A 17,443-nucleotide genomic window follows, 5' to 3' on the forward strand; every position below is an offset into this window, starting at 1 on the left:
CACATTTTTAGATATGGAAGGAATGCAAAGCCTATATTTCACATTAGAATGAAAGTGCTAAAAATTGTCTACACTTATTTTGGTGCTGATATTAAAAATATAGTTATTTGTATGCATGATCATTATCTGTTCTCACATGGGCTTTGTATCTGAATGATTTCCAAAAATACTAGGGGCACAGCATAAATGAAGTTATGAGTTATCTAATTAATGAAGGCAAAAACCTTGTAGTCATTGAATTAATATAGGCCTTGAATTAATAGAAATGAAATTTCTCCATTACAGGTGAAGTTTAACCAGCACATCTGAACTTACTCACTTTTCTGCCTGTTTCTTAAGCTAGGTATTTTCTTGAACTTGCTGTGTCTCCTTCCAGATCATTTTATTCTCTAGTCAGAGCTGTTATTTGGTCCCAAATTCCTTAGAAGAGGTTAGTTCGTAATAATTTTTTACTAAGGTTGTCACCTGTATCTGGATTTTACCTGAAAATTATTTTCTCTGAAACAAATAAAATCTTTTTTCAGGATGCTGGGCCTTTGCCATTAAAAAATATGTTCTTCAGGGGCGCCTGGGTGGTGCAGTCGGTTAAGCGTCCGACTTCAGCCAGGTCACGATCTCACGGTCCGTGAGTTCGAGCCCCGCGTCAGGCTCTGGGCTGATGGCTCGGAGCCTGGAGCCTGTTTCCGATTCTGTGTCTCCCTCTCTCTCTGACCCTCCCCCGTTCATGCTCTGTCTCTCTCTGTCCCAAAAATAAATAAAAAAAACGTTGAAAAAAAAATAAAAATATGTTCTTCAGAAGAAATAGAAGCTTGAAAGTTATAATTGCAATAATTTCCTTCTTCCTTAAACAAAACCAAAAGAATAATTACTTGCTGAATTATAGACTCAGTTTCTAGTGTAAGACTTACATAAATCTTTTTTTAAAAATAGATTTTATCTTCTCTTTTGACAAAAGATAATACATAGATTCTTTTTCTCACTGTTATTTTCTTATGTAATATTCAGTAATTATAATTTTCATAAGGTAATTCAGGAAAGAGGTTTCAAGATCATAGTTTTTCCAAGCACACACACACACACACACACACCCCTCTGATACCCAATAAAAAATGGCTAGGGAAAAATGATTTAAACCCTTTTGTTACAAACATTCCTCTCATTCTGTATCTTCTCTTTACCAGTATCCATATTTTTCATATTTCCCAGAAAAAGATTTCACTAGGTATCATCAATATGGTCAAGATACTAAGGAGAGATATGAAAGGGAGAAGCCAAATATCCAAATACAGTATTTTGGAAAGCAGAATACAAACAAACATTTTTTAAAGAATATATATATATATATATATATATATATATATATATATATATACAGGCATATTTAAAAGGTATTGCTTTGCATGTAAATACTAATAAAATATGGCCTACCCCATAGAAAAGATGTTTTGACCCAGTAGTACATAGTCAGAATGGTGGCCAGTCGGATCATGTGCATAACCACCAAGGATAATCAACTCTGGTTGTTTAGCTCTAATGATAATATCTCGTCTTTAAGAAGTGCTTTTACAATTTACATAGTTAAATCTCTTATAACATAATAAAATAGTTTTAGTCTCATTTTGGCAAATGAGAAAACAGAGACCTGGGAGATTAAATGTGTTCTTCGGTGTCACTCACCAAGCAAATGGCAGGGCCACACCCGAACTCGAAGCTTGTCTTAAATCTAAAATGTTTGCTTTTTCTTCTATCCATACTGTCTCAATCTTGCAATAAAAAGTGCAAAGTCCCTATTAATGATGTGGCAGGTAAATTATTGGCAAGGTCTCTGATTCCTGGGATGTGTATTTTGAGCCCTGTTACCTTTCTCTTCGCAGCCATGGTTAGTTACTGATTAGTTTTATCTGATCTTGCACTGCCCCGTCTGTAGCAGCAGGGAACTTAGTCCTGGCTTTACTTCCTGAGTGGAAGGTGGGACATGAGGTCCAGGTGTCAGTTCCTGGACTTATATGGAAGGGAAAGAAAATGATTAATGTGATTAGGGCTTTTCAAATCTGTACTGTATGGACTGTAGTGACTCAGAATTCTCACCTAGTCCCAACCCTTTTTTTATGGTTTAGGAGAATTCCACCACTCTTGCTTTTTATTATTACCTAAGAAAGAATAGAACTTGTTCTAGGAGTGGAAGGCTGAGGGTTGAAAGATGGAGATCCTTTAGATCAGAGGCAATGTAGTGTTAGGAGCTGATTCTGGAGTCTGGTTCTACTTCTGGCTCTGCTGCTTTCTAATCTTGTGACCTCGATGTTACCTAATGTCTCAGTTTCTCCACCCGGAAGATGGAGATAATAATCATAATCAAAATCTCATAAGGCCATCATCAAGAATAGATGCGCAGCATCTATGAAGTGCATATAAGGGTACTTGACACATAAGCGCTACATAAATATTGGGTATCATTTGGCATTGAAGAGCTTTTTCTGCAATTAAAAAAAAAAGTGGCACAGCATATCTTTATGATGCCTGAAGATAATGTTCAAAAGTATAGTGAGAGCACCTTTATGTTAAATGTGATCCAGATCACATTCCAGATCATGATCTGTGTTCCAGATCATTTCTGGAACAGGATAATCAGGTGTAAATCAGAACCAAGTACCTGTACCCAATCAGTGAATATACATAATGGATGTCATTTTGCAGTGGCTGAAATGGTGCGAAGGAAGTGTTCGGTTAATGATTTATAAGTAGTTCATTAAGAAAAAACCTCTCTACTTCAATAAATTTCTCAATCAGTAAGTATGTGTTGGTTTATGACTTTCAAAAGATTGTTAATTTATCGTGCTAAACTCACATGGCAGAGAAATAGAACAGAGGAACTATCTTTGGCGATTGGCAGAGAAATCCAATAGAGAAACTATCTTTGGTGAACTACAGACTCATGACAGTCTAAATGAAGGTGTGGTGTTGTAAAAACTTACATTTTTTTAAAGCTCTATATCTTTCTGTTGGCTCGCTCATCCGAGAACCACGTGAGAGGCAGCACGCTGTGGTCACCATGCTGCAGGGAAAGGACATGGGTTGGCTTCTGCCCTGTCTGAGTTTGAATTCAGCTCTGCCACATGCAAGATGTGTCAGTTTAGACATTCAAACTTCCCCATTCTCAGTTTCCTTATCTGCAGAAGAAGCAGGAGATAATAATACCTACTCCATAGGATTACTTTACTAATTGAATAATCTATGTGAAGCACCTAGATCTGTGGACCGTATAGGTTAGCTCTTTGAAATGAATTGCTTAATGTTCCTGTGAATGTGATTTCTGCGCTATTCCCAAGAGAGACACCTGGGGATCATCTTTGATTTATTTTTCACTCTTAAATCACCCCTACCCTACATTCATTTGTTTTGCTAGGGTCTTGTTAGTGATATCTCTCTAATCTATGTTATAACAAGTCTGTCATTTCTTATTTTTTGAAGCTTATCTATTTTGAGAGAGAGAGAGAGAGAGGGAGAGAGAGAGAGAGAGAGAGAGAGAGAGACAGAGAGCATGCATGTGTGGAGGAGGGGTAGAGGAGAGAGAGAACCCTAAGCAGGCTTTATGTTCAGCACAGGGATTGACACAGGGCTCCATCTAATGACTGTGAGATCATGACCTCAGCCGTAATCAAGGGTCAGATGCTCAACTGACTGAGCCACCCAGGCTCCCCAAGCCTGTCATTTCTGTTCCAATTATATCTTGATGGGGTTTTTCAATAATCTCTTACTTGATCTCTCTTCTAACAAATGTATGTTGTAAGTATTTTAACTCACTATGGGGACAAGGTTTGTGTTTACTTTTTTTTTTTATGTTTGTAATCTTAATGCCATCCTAGTGCCTAATACATAGTAGGTACGGAATGCACACACACACACACACACACTTTTTGAAAAATTAACAAAAGAATGAAATTCATATCACTGAAATTACTCTCCACTCTATAAAACTGATCACATTATTTCTGGTTGTAACCTTTCTGTGGTTTCCCATTTGTATTAGTTGAGGTTCCCTAGAGAAATAGTGACACATAAAATTCAGTATCAAATCATTGCTCACAGGATAATATCAAACCCCTGGCAGGGAATCTATGGCCTTCCATGATTTGGTCTCCAACTCTTCAAACTCATCGCCTGCCATTCTGAATCACTCAGAGTGCCAATCATGAGCCATACATCCTTATCCTCCGAGCCAGGACACCTCATGTTTCCTCCACACCAAAAGTCCCCGTGCCATATATCTTTACTTTCTAAAACTCATTTTTAGCATTTCCCTCTTTTCTGAAGGCTTTCACGATGGTTTTCATTCTGCTGTCTGTTGGAAGATTATGGCTTCTATGAGTTTGTGCGTCTACTGTTCACATGCCTACTCCTGATATGGAACTCAGCACCATGGTAGTACTTGCTGTATGGTTTCTTCTAGACTTCTCTGAGAGAAAGACTGCATTTTAGTCATCTTTTTATTTACATCTCTAGGAGACAAGTTCTTTTATTTATTTATTTTTTTGGAAGACATGTTCTTAAAAAGTGCTTGGTTCATACTGTTGAATGTATTCATGGCAAAATGAATTAGTGAGTTGAAAATTTTTTAAAATGACACAGAAAATCTTTATTTTCATTTTTATGCTTTTTGGATTTTTTTTCTCTTTATAGAACCCAGAACACAATTTGAGTTGCAGCTATTATAAGGAACCATACATTCCAAACTTCATGGAGTTTGAAAATATCAGCAATAGAGTCTGTCCTTTAAGTATTCAGAGACTTCTATCATATGACAATGTCACCTCTGAGGATAAACCTACTGGTATAGACTGGTTCATTAAAGAGAATAAAACTTCACAGGAGTGAGGAGAGCCTTAGGAAAATGATAGGGGAGACTTATTATCATGAATAATGAGAAAATTGCCATTCTCACAAGTTTTCTTGGTCCATGTGCTAGCAGCTTGATTTTTAAAACTTTCCATATACACATAAATGAAAACATTAAGTTATGAAAGAACTACAGTCTCAAATACCCATGTTAAATGATAAATAACCTATGTAGAGCAGGCAAGCACAAGAGAAAATTTCCAAGTCTAGCAATATGGAAGTTATACAAATATGCCGTTGAGCATTTATATACCAAAATATATGTATGGGGAATTGAAGCCATCAAGCCAAACATATTTAAAACAAACCCAGGACATTGAATAAATTGGTTAATCATTTCATGCTTTATTCTTATCATTTCTGTGCTTTATCAATTCTTATATTTTTGTACTTTAGCTAATGTATAATTGGTGCTGGCTTTCTATTTTCTCCAAAAATTGTGCAAGTATAAAAATAATGTTTAAAGTCCCATTCCACTTTAGAGATTAAAAACTTATGTGAGTTGTCCAGAGTGAAGTCTTAGGTGAATGTTGGAAATATTTCTGTGAAGATTCCCTACATTCCGGGTACCATATAGTAGGCTGAAAAGGCATGATAACAAATAAGGTTTTTTGGCCACTGCAAGTATGAGCTTGAGTTATGTTGTGTGCTTCTGAGACACAAGTTCAGACATTTCTCAGATATTCACACTGCAGGTGGGCTGATGTTAAAAGGAAGAGATGACCCTTATTTCTCTTGCCAAGGGTAAGCTTCATGAGGTATAAGGGAATTAAAGAGGATTTTCCTCTCTTCAAGTATCAACTCCTTCTAAAGGAGTATCTTCTCAGGTCATGTAGTTTCCTAGATGGTGCTTTGTTACTCTGAAAGCTTCTCATTCCTCATACTTTGGGGGGCAGCACTGACATGAGTGGGGCAGCATGTGTGTTCATTAATACGGGACTTGGAGTAAGATGACCACGTTCAAAATTCGGGGCAAGTTATCTCACCTTTAAGTTTTCATTTCATCACCTTGATTTAATATCCGATATTACCAGTCTCATTGCATTGTTGTGAACTTTAATGAAATTTCTATGTAAGCTGGCACTGAGTAAGTAGACAACAAGCATGGCTTTTAATAGTTATGATTAATTTATTCCCTGTTTGGTTTTCTATTCTTTTATTTCTGTTAACAAGCACTTTGGGGGAAAAGTTAGAGCCTATTTTTTTTTTTTTTTTTTAATTTTGGTGATTTGGGCAGTTTTTTTGAAACTGTTTATTTTCTGTCAACCTCATTTCTATTTTGTTTGCCTTTGTAGAAGAGCAGCTTAAGACCATCCAGTGGCTGTTCCTGCCCATTCAGTGGCCGGGCAGAGGGAGCTGCACACCAGTCTTCAATGGTAGGCTGAGCGCTCCAGTCTTCAGTAGGGAGCTGCTGAGTAGGCACAGAGGGTACCTGCATGCCTTCAGACCGGTCCTCGACTTCAGGTCAAGTCCGGTGAACTCAGGAGCTGAAGTCGTCCCTTTACCCTGAAATCCCTCCTTGGTCCCAACTTTTTCAGCAGCAGCCTGCTCTTCCTTTTCAATGTATTCAGGATCTCTGTAGAAGTAGAGATCAGGCATGCACAGGCATGGTGACCTGCACGGGCATAACTTCCTGGGGCCAGCATCCACCACAACAGACCCACCACGTGAGCTCCACCGTTGTTGCAAGGGGTGACAGTGTCCACATAGTGCAGAGGAGAGTGTGTATTACACTGAGCGATGGTGGGCAGGTTAACATAAGACACCTCTATGAGAGGCTGGTGGTCAACCCTGGGAGCAGTAACCACCAGAAGTCTCGGCTCCACGAAGGTGCCCGGATGTGGTTAAGGAAAGTTCCAGGAGTGAAGCAGCCAACAATAGAAGTGGCTCCACGAGTAGCAGCAAACTTCAGCACTGCTCGCTCGCTGGATGATATGACACTGACATCAGCCGGATTTTCAACGGCAACGGTGGCTCTAGCTACCAGCACAAGCTTCTCCCAAGTTCTCTTCAGTGTTATGTAGATACCATCACTTTTTCTTTTGTAGACGTACTGTTCCATTTGAAAGTTGAGGTTGGTGCCACCAAGGTGGGTTCCTGCTGCAAAGAATTTGAGGACATCCTCCTCTTTCATTTGCAGGCCATCAGGGGCTCCCAACATCGTGAAAGTTTCTCTCTGAGTTAGGACGGGAATGCAAAACGCCCTATGGACCCCTCCCTGGGCAGCGCATAAAGCGATTTCAGCAGTTTGATGAGCTATGACTTTCATTCCAAAGGTAAAAATCCAGACAAAGTTTGTTGTATGTATCACTTACTTTTAGTTTACTTGTATAATGCCACTTGCCCATCCCCCTCCTCTCTTGTCTCCTGCCAACTGCGCGGCATTTGACATGTTTGGCTAGGAGAGATACAAAGGGAGAAGCCGGGAGTGATTCTTTGCAGGATTTCTCTCCTAATCCCCAAAGTCTATCTTTTCTATCAGTTCTGCTTTGCTCCAGGTTCACGTATATACAGGAAATTGATGACAAGGCAGTGCTATCCCACGCCGTGCTTCAGAGTAGTGTGTTTATCAGCAGTCTGGCAGCCGGAGCTGGGGAAGCACATACTAGCTCTGCATGGCAGCAAACAGCCTCTGACTTGGGCAGTGGCATCCAGGAGCCGTCCCCCTGGGGCAGTGGCATCCAGGCATTCTACGAGGTGCTCAGGCTGCCAGCATGAAGTCCAAATGTACTGCTTCTCCTCTTTTTTGCTCCCTGTGGAAGTTACATATCTCATAGTCTTTGTTCTGGTCCTGATACCACTTTTACCATTCTATTTCATTGTGTTCTCCTTCCAGAAAGGGAGCCGGTCAATTAATGAATCCTTTGATTATCCTAAATAACTTACCAATCTATATAATTCAAATAAACCGGATTTGTGAAAGGATAAAGCCAAGAGAATTATTCAGAATTATTTATTTTCCAAAGTATACAACATGGAATACTTTGATTTTTTTTTTAGATGTTCTGAGGTATTAAAATATAATGCTGAGTTAGGGCAACATTACACGCAGAAATGATGATAACTTAATTTATAAAAACACTTGAAATGATCTAGATAAGGACAGCTGATCTTAAGTTCAGAGATAGTTTATAAGGGCAATAAAAAATGGAAGTCCTGGGGCGCCTGGGTGGCTCAGTCGGTTGGGCGTCCGACTTCGGCTCAGGTCACGATCTCACGGTATGTGAGTTCGAGCCCCGCGTCGGGCTCTGTGCTGACTGCTCAGAGCCTGGAGCCTGTTTCAGATTCTGTGTCTCCCTCTCTCTCTGACCCTCCCCCGTTCATGCTCTGTCTCTCTCTGTCTCAAAAATAAATAAATGTTTAAAAAAAAAAAAATGGAAGTCCTATTAGAATATTAGCTAACAGTCAAATGTTTGCTTCTCTGTCCATATTCATATATGAACTGGTGATATGAGGTTAATGGCATCTGTTGGATTGAGGAACCTCAGAAATCTTTACGATGGGACACACAATCATATTATAATATATAAATGTATCAAATCAACATGTTGGATACCTGAAATTTTACACAGTTACATGTCTAATATATTTCAATATAAAAAAAAGATCAGACACATAAATGTTATTTGTTAACTGAGGTAAGATGAATTTTATTTCTGGTAATTAAGGCTTATAGATATATTTATTTATATACATATGTTTAATTTAGTAGTAATAAGGGGGTAAAGTATTCTTTGAATTTTCAGATATTTATTTACTTATCTTTCAACTTACAGATTACCTAAATTCTAACTTGTTCTCTGAGCTTTCATTGTGGCCAATTTGACTACTTCAGTCAGCACTTAGAAAGAAATTCCACTGAATTAAAACTGAGGAACAAAAGTAGACAGTGATATTTTTTTCCTGCTTGCTCCACTCTTTACCTTCTTTTGGAAAATGAAAAGCACATTGTGTGTATTTGTGTATTAATTTGTTCCTCCTGTAATCCATTCCCATGTGATTCTGCATGGAGTTTCCTTCTCAGCACCTTCCCGCTATGCCACAGGAGGGGGCATACAACCAAACAAAATAATCAAAGGCCTTCTTGTGAACTTTTTAGGCTACAGTTATAGGAAAAGATTCCTTTAATCTTGGGTTGTGAACTTAAGAGAGGAGACAGAGCCTGGACTCTGTTGGGGGCAATGAGTCTAGCTTTTATCCTTGCAAATATTTACATGGTGATTCGTATGTGAGCCATTTTTCTAAACACTGTGCATATTTCCAATATATACAATATGAACTCAAAATGAATTAAATGTAAATTTAATTTATAAAACTTCTAAGTAAAACCGTCTATAAAAAACCTTGTGAGGGGTGCCTGGGTGGCTCAGTTGGTTAAGCGTCTGACTTTGGCTCAGTTCATGATCTCGCGGTCTGTGGGTTTGAGCCCTGCGTTGGGCTCTGTGCTGACAGCTCAGAGCCTGGAGCCTGTTTCAGATTCTATGTCTCCCTCTTCCTCTGACCCTCCCCTGTTCATGCTTTCTCTCTCTCTGTGTCAAAAATAAATAAATGTTAAAAAACAAAACAAACAAACAAAAAACCTTGTGAATTTCAGTTAGGCAACGATATCTCAGATACATTGCCCAAAATACTCTCTCTATCTCTCTATCATCTATCTATCATCTATTTATCTACCTTATCTATCTATCTAAACTAACAAATTGGATTGTCAAAATTAAAAATTTCTGCTGTAAGTATTCTAAATAAATAAAGATACTTAAGAAATTGAAAATTAAAGCCATAAGAATTGGCTGATAAGATGCTTGTATACAAATAACATCTAAACAACTATTAACTCATAAAAAAAACAAATAATAACAAAAAAGTTTTTTTAATGGTAATAGATTAGCACAAACACTTCACCAAAGAAGACATATAGATGGCAGAGCAGCATGTGAAAAGATGCCCAACATCCTTATTCATCTGATAAACCACATGAATATATCTCTATATATTTACTAGATTTTTTTTTAAATAAAGTAACAACTCCAGGTAGTGGCAAGGATGCAGAATAACTGAAATTTTCATATATTAATGAAATAATCTCTAAATGACGCAGCTAGTTTGGAGAACCATTTGGCAATTTCTCTTAAAAGAAAATATTTACTTACCTTCTGACCCAGCAATCCAACTTGGCATTACTCGTAGGAAAACCTGTGTCTACACAAAAGCCAGTAAGCACATGTGCATAATAGCTTTATTTGGAACTACTAGGACTGGAAAAAAATCCAATGTCCTTCCAGTGATAAAGACATAAGTAAAATGAGGTATACCCATAAAATGGAATATTGCTCAGCGATAAAAAGAGTGAAGAACTGATTCATGCAACAAGATAGATAAACCAAAATGCATTATATTATGTGGAAGAAGTCATGTTCAAAGTCTACATACTGTTGGATTCTATTTATATGACATTCTTGGAGTAGCCATCATATTGGAACAGGAAGAGAAGTGTGGAGTGGGGATTGATTGACATTAAAGGGAAAGCGGTTACTTTGGGGAAGAGGTGACAGAACTGTTCTGTTTTGATTGTGGTGGTGAGTTTATGAAGGTGGACTTTTGTCAGTGTTCACAGAACTGAATACTTAAAGGGTAAATTGTACTGTATATAAATTATATGTTAAATTCTAAACTAAAGAAAAAAGAAGAGGACATTGGCCTCACTTGGGATTCATATCCATGCAATAAAATCTCATGCGGTCATGTGCCTTGGCCTTGCAAGGCATGGCAGGGAGGTGTGGCTTTTTGGAGGTGCTGTTCTTTTTGTTGGAGACAGTGTTGTGAGAGAGGGAATCACTTTGTACTTATATGTCACTATATACTAATTGTTTATTTACTTTTGTATATGCATGTTACAATTGACATTAGAAGTGTATAAAAGAAAAAATCTGAAAAGCTTCCAAACCTGGAAGCAATCAAAATTGTCTCAAACTATGAAACATATACCCCAAACCTAGTGAAATATCGATGAAATCAAGGGAGGAGTGCAAGAGAAAACACATATGTCTATAGATTTTGAGTGGCACAGAGTATTCTGTAAAAACAGTAGCAAGTGATAGAAACTTGTTGTTTCTCACCTGAAAATACAGAAGTGAGAGATGAATTCCAAATGACTTCACAAAATGACCGAAGGATATGTGTTTGTCACTACGGTTCATTGGGTCCCCATCCCATCTGCTGCAGAAAGTTTCTAGAGTCACAAATAAGGCTGGAAGAAGCATACTTATTAGAAAATCCAGCCCTACCTCGCTTCTCTTCGGATTCTTGTGGAGTCTGGGTGGGGTATATACATATGTTTAGGTTTGTGTATGGTTACAGATGGAGGCCCTGCCATTAGTTTCTGTCACCTGCAACCAAGAGAATCCTGATTGATACAAATCCTACTTTCATCGACCTTTTTTGCCAAGGCATTTTCTTCACTCTCCAAGTCCTTACTCTCCTTTAGGGCTTGTGATTTTCCAAATAAAAAGCAAAAATGTTCTGCATATTTTTGGTTTATCTTCCCATCATATTCCTTTCATAAGGAATTTTCTGTGCACACAATTGAAGGAAAAAAATGAGGAAGATACAGGATGAGGAAACCGAAGGTTAATATCTCAAAATATCATAAACTCATAATTATAAGAAGTTAAAGTGACTACAAACAAACCTAAAAATAAGTATGCAAAACATGGATGGCAAAACTGTAATGTATGAATAACAGCTGAAGTTAATGCGAAATTATGCTTTTTCTTGGGGTGGCTGGTGGCTCAGTAGGTTAAGTGTTCAACTTTAGCTCAGGTCATGATCTCAGAGTTAGTGATTTTGAGCTCCGTGTCAGGCTGTGCTGACCGCTCAGAGCCTGGAACCTCCTTCGGATTCTGTGTCTCCCTCACTCTCTGTCCTGCCCCCACTTGTGCTCTGTCTGTCTGTCTCTCTCTCTCCCTCAAAAATAAATAAACAGGGGCGCCTGGGTGGCTCAGTCGGTTAAGCAGCCGACTTCGGCTCAGGTCATGATCTCGCGGTTCGTGAGTTCAAGCCCCGCGTGGGGCTCTGTGCTGACGGCTCAGAGCCTGGAGCCTGTTTCAGATTCTGCGTCTCCCTCTCTCTGACCCTCCCCCGTTCATGCTCTGTCTCTCTCTGTCTCAAAAATAAATAAACGTTAAAAAAAAATTAAAAAAAAATAAACATTTAAACAAAACCTAAAGTATGCTTTATCTTAAATATGAAGACATTAAGGAAAGGGCAATCCTCCTAAATTAATCTATAATTTTCTTTGTTCTTGGGCGCGGAGGAGAACTTGATGAGATGCTACTAGATTCACCTAAAAGATTAACTGTCTAGGAAAAAAAAAAAGTAAAGTTTCACTATCCCATTGGTTTTTAAAATCCTTACAATCACTGTTATAAAGCAGTGGAAATACAGCTGAATACATATAGGGATTTAGTAACTGATAAAAGTGACATTTTAAATAATTATGAGAAATTATCTTATAAATTATATTTGAAAACTGGCAGGTGATGTAGGGAAAATGATGCTGGATTTCTAATATTTACTTATGTAAGACTTTAAACTTCTAACTTTTAAATGTACAAATTTGAAACCATAAAAATACCAAAGAGAAAAATTATAGAAAATTATTAGGAGAGATTGTTTCCAAGTAAAAAACAACAAAAAACTACAGCTTTATAAGGAAACTTTGTTTTGACTGCATACAATTTAGTAATGTTTAAAGAATAGTGAGTATTATAAACCACATAACAGAGAAAAAAAAGAAATAAATACTTATCAATGTCAACTCCCCTAAAGTAACCTATGAATTTCGGGCTAAACAAATAAGAAAATCAATAAGTTAGCAAGGGATATTATAGTCATTTTCGTGTTTTTTTTTGTGTGTGTTGTTTTGTTTTTTAAAACACTCAACATTTATTGAAATAAATGTGAGGTTACTTGTACAGATTTTTTGTCACATCTCATAGCATTTAAAAATGTTTTTCATGTTTCAATTGTCCCTACCAGCTCATGCCAAATTCTAATTACTTTTTAAGTAATAGTGAACTAATTAATTCAAATATAATACTCATAAGATCTAATTCTAGAGGATGCAATGAACTGGGAATGATATATTATTAAGAATTTTATTAAAGCCATTTATATTCTGGAAACACAATCCTAACATAATTATAGAAAAGTTCAATGAGAGCGAATGTAGCCTCAATTAAATAACAAACTGAGCTAAAAGGACACAACTTGGAATGAATTTAAGGAGAAAACACATCCAATATCTCGTTGTGCCTGTGGATGTTGGGGGTGTGGTGCCTGTTGTAAACGTGACTCAAGTCTGCACATCAGCCTCCACCTAGGAGTCCTCATAGCCCACCCCTCTGGCTCCCCTGGGGACCTGAAGATGGAGAGATGCCTTTACCCTGGTGGGTCTCTGCCTTGGGCCTCATGTGGATAGCAGGTGCTAGCTACATGGTCCCCTTGAAGACGCTAGATTTAGGAGCACCTGGGTGGCCCAGTCAGTTAAATGTCTGACTCTTGATTTTGGCTCAGGTCATGATCTCAGGGTCGTGAAACTGAACCCTGCGTTAGGCTCTGTGATGACACTGGCTCTGTGCTGACAGGGTGGGGCCTGCTTAAGATTTCTCTCTCTTTTCCCCTCTGCCCCTCCCCTGCCCTGCTCCTACTCTTTCTTTCTCTCTCAAAAGAAAAGGAAAAGAAAAAAAAAAAAAAGAAAAGAAAAGAAAAGGAAAAGGCCAGATTTAAAATTCCAATCAGCCCTTTTTTTGCCCGTTGTGAAAATTTTCTTTCCCTGGATCCCTTGAGCTTTTCCTTGGTCAACAGAACTGCCAACCAACTTTCTTGAGCTATTTGCTCACAGAGCTAATCCACTTTACACAGAAAGAATGGTGCTTTCCATATTCTTTTTTTCTCCAGGTATTTGACCATCTTCCTGTAGGAGTCAAGGGTTTGATGCTTATGGCTGATGTTTTTATATACTTTGGAAAATTTCTCCTCTATTTCTAAGCATTAAATTCTCTCCCCCATTGATTTTCTGTGAAGTTGCATTTCACAGGTGTTCAGGATATAGTTCAGGGATCTCTGGGGTTTCAGCTGAAAACTTTGAACCTTGCTTTAACTGTGAATTTTCACACTGCTCTGGTTGGAGACTTTTGATTTGAACTATAGGTAATTTATGTATTTGATTTTCCTCCTGTACTTTAAGAATGTTCCTTGTTTTCCTCTTAACAGTTTTTTAAAGGTAACATTTAAGTTAATATCATCAGTGAATTTCTTCAGCTAGACACCTGACTGATAATCTTGGCCTCCATTTTCTGATTTACTCTTTCTTTCCAATTTCCTGTTGCCATCAACATGTAAACTTTTATAAAGAGAGCAGATAAGTGTATCACTTTCAGCACAGAATCATTCCTGGAATTTAATAGGCTCTCTTTACCATTCCCAATCTGTTACCCTATGTGTTGAAGTTTTCAAACATTTTTTTCTGTTCCTTCAACTCTGCCACTCTTTCTGACCATTTAGCATCTTCCTGGGCACAAAGCTTCAGGCTTTCCTGACACTGAACATCTTTAAAACCATTAGCTATTTCCCTCTGACATTCTATATTCTTTTGAGATGACTTTAAGGTATTTTTGCTCTTAATCACTTGGAATTGGAGGTATTTTGATGTCTCTTTGAGTCACACTCACTCTTTAAGGCTCTTTGAGTGATGTCTCTTTGATCCTCCAAGATCAGCCATCTTTACTCCATGAAGTGAGATTTTAGGGGACTTACTTTCCGTTCTTATTTGAGGAATTCTCCCCCAGGGAAAAGGGAGACCTGTTCACTTGTTTACTAAGTGCAGGCACACACAGTGTTTGTACTTCCAGAGGGCTGGACTCTGTTACAGGTGACTCGAAGGCTCTAGAGGCTTCTGTAATGGGTTTAATATTCTCACTGATTTTATGATACTTTTTAACTTGGGCAGAAAATCTTTGGCTGGCTTATTCTACCTCAAAGTACACTGGCATTTTACTGTACAAACAATCAAAACAGTACATATCAAATTTTTCAAGGAAAATTGAAATGCCGTGGAGCCTTGTGTCCATAATTCAGAAAAGAGCAGCAGTTCACAATTGCCCCAGATCTAGCTGGAAGGGTGTTTCTGTGGCCTTCAGGAGGCCCTCCCTGGCCCCAGTGGGTACTTTGGCTCTGCTTCTGATCGTTAGCTTATGGGTTACAACTGCCTTCCCAGAACTCTGTGAGTTCTTCGTCAAACCATCAAGTCCTGACAATCAGGAGAGACCATTAGTGAGGCTGCAGGAGGGGTCCCTATTAAAAACGTATTGCTCTCTAACATTGTTCTGGGACTGCACAAGTGGGAAGCAGTTTTATTTGTACAGTACACTGGGGGAAAGGCCAATTACAGGCAAAACAGACTAGCCCATAAGCCTGAGCATTCAAGGCTCATCTGGCCCCACATGAATCCTGGAGGATCCAAGCACTGCACACCTTAACCAAACCCATAGCACTGACGGTGAATAAGCTCATCTTTCCAGTCCTGGTGTTGCCCCTTCAAGAGCTTCCTGACCTGCGGCTTCTAGTTTATAAACAATATTTGAGGAAAGCAATGCAGATTATAAATCATCTTCCAAGAGAGCATCTTTTTTAAGATGACTATCCTCTGAAACTGACCATCCTATGAGGTTGTTATGTATCTTTTGACCTATAACCTGCAGCCTACACAGGTTAAATGGCTTTTTCAAGGACAAAATCTGCAGTTGCAGGGTTGGATTCTGAACCAAAATCGTCTGATTCCATGTAAAGTTAAAATATTGTTTTTGTTTGTTTCCTTAATGTGATTGCCTCCCACTCCCTTCTCTTTTTAAAACAAGGATTTATTAAATATTTTCTAAGGTCCAGTCCAGAAACAATTCTATAATTCCTTCATTATTCCTTTTTTCTCTTAATCTAATAGCAAATTGACCATGTTTTGTAATACGTATTATTTACCCATTTACCTAGCTAGCTTAATGGAGTGTAGAAAATTGTTATGTCTATTACCCATTTCTTCATTACTCTTAGCTACTAGATCTCAGGAGGAGCATGGAGCAACATTTCATTAAATACTAACTAATAACCTGCTTCTCCTTCTTTTCAAAATTTAGGTCAGAGGATTACGTACAAGAGAATCTTTTTTAGAAAGAATTGGAATAATTGTTATAAATAATTTACTATCTTAAAATAAATTAGTTGTATTTTTCTTGAGTGTAAATTTCTATGTATTTTGGTTATGAATAATAAAATATTTTGAAGGAGAGATTTTTATTTTCATGTTTTTATTTCTCTCATTTGCATTTGTAAGTCTGATAGAAGTTATTAAGTCAAATAAATTATTACTGTTGAGCGTTTTGTTACTATGGTTTCAGACCTCCATTTTTTATTAATAGAACTCCATTGGGGGGATGAGCCTATCTTACTTTAATAATTTACTTTGTTTAAATGACCAGACACATCAAAAGCCAAAACATGTAAAGACTGTAACAGAAAGTAAAGTCTAAATTTTTAACCAAATAATCCTTGATCCCTTTTTTTCTCTTCATTGCTCTTAAAATCAGTGAAAATAACAAATCCCAAGGAATAAAATTTGGGGTTTGCTTTATTACTACGGAAATCCCTCATACAGAAAAAAAAATCTTTATTTCCAATGGAAAAACAAAGTTGAATTGTTCTAGATTTGATGCATTTAGGATATCCTTTCTCTCTTTTACTTCCTTAATTGTATTCATGTTTTTATCTGTTGGTTTCAAACATCCCCACAGCTCCCAGCTCCCATTTCCTCTGCAGGATTTTAAGCAATTTGAAGTCAGCCTTTCAGTGACTATGTCTTCTTTCCCTCTTGTAGTCTTTCTTCCCCCTGGACCTATCATAGTGCTTCGAAAATAGTAGAAGTTTATTCAATGTCTACTGAATAAACGGAAGGGTTGAACTACTCCCCTGAAACTAGAGCATTTTCCTTACATCTTAGAGAATATCTTCTACTTTTGCAAAATGAAAACAGGACTAACTGAAGCATAGCATGGGGATGTGGTGAGTAGGGGTTTAAGCGGAGGGTAGGTATCAGTGGGGATCCCTAAAACTTGCTCTAGGGTGGAGCTTAGGCCTCCCTAAAAGATAGGACTTAAGTTTCCGGCTCTCCCATGGAACAGGGTTTCTGTGTCTTGCTCAGAAACTGTCCCCTTTTTCTTTCATGCCCCACTCAGGTAAAATGTCATTATGACATAATAAAAGGTATAAGCATTTGGCGTTCAATTCTGTAAGGGATCCTTCATCCTTCCTTTGTCTGATTAATTTCTCTTTCCACTCAACTGGAAAACAACTCTCCCAGGAGAGATTAGTTTTTTTCTGTCTCTTTCCCCTCCAGTATATGTGTGTGTGTGTGCATGTGTGTGTGTGCATGTGTGTGTGTGCGTGTGTGTGTGTGACTTTTTTTTTTTTTTAAGTATTAGATGTTTTAGGTGGTTGGTCT

At 37.9% G+C, this 17,443-nt stretch overlaps 1 pseudogene; it reads right to left on the reverse strand.

The window, feature by feature from the left end:
* Positions 1–6,197: 6,197 nt before the first annotated feature.
* LOC125929961 (40S ribosomal protein SA-like) lies at positions 6,198–7,132 on the reverse strand (annotated as a pseudogene).
* Positions 7,133–17,443: the final 10,311 nt, after the last annotated feature.

Source organism: Panthera uncia, chromosome A2 (assembly GCF_023721935.1).
Source record: "Panthera uncia isolate 11264 chromosome A2, Puncia_PCG_1.0, whole genome shotgun sequence".
In the NCBI taxonomy this organism is placed as follows: domain Eukaryota; kingdom Metazoa; phylum Chordata; class Mammalia; order Carnivora; family Felidae; genus Panthera; species Panthera uncia.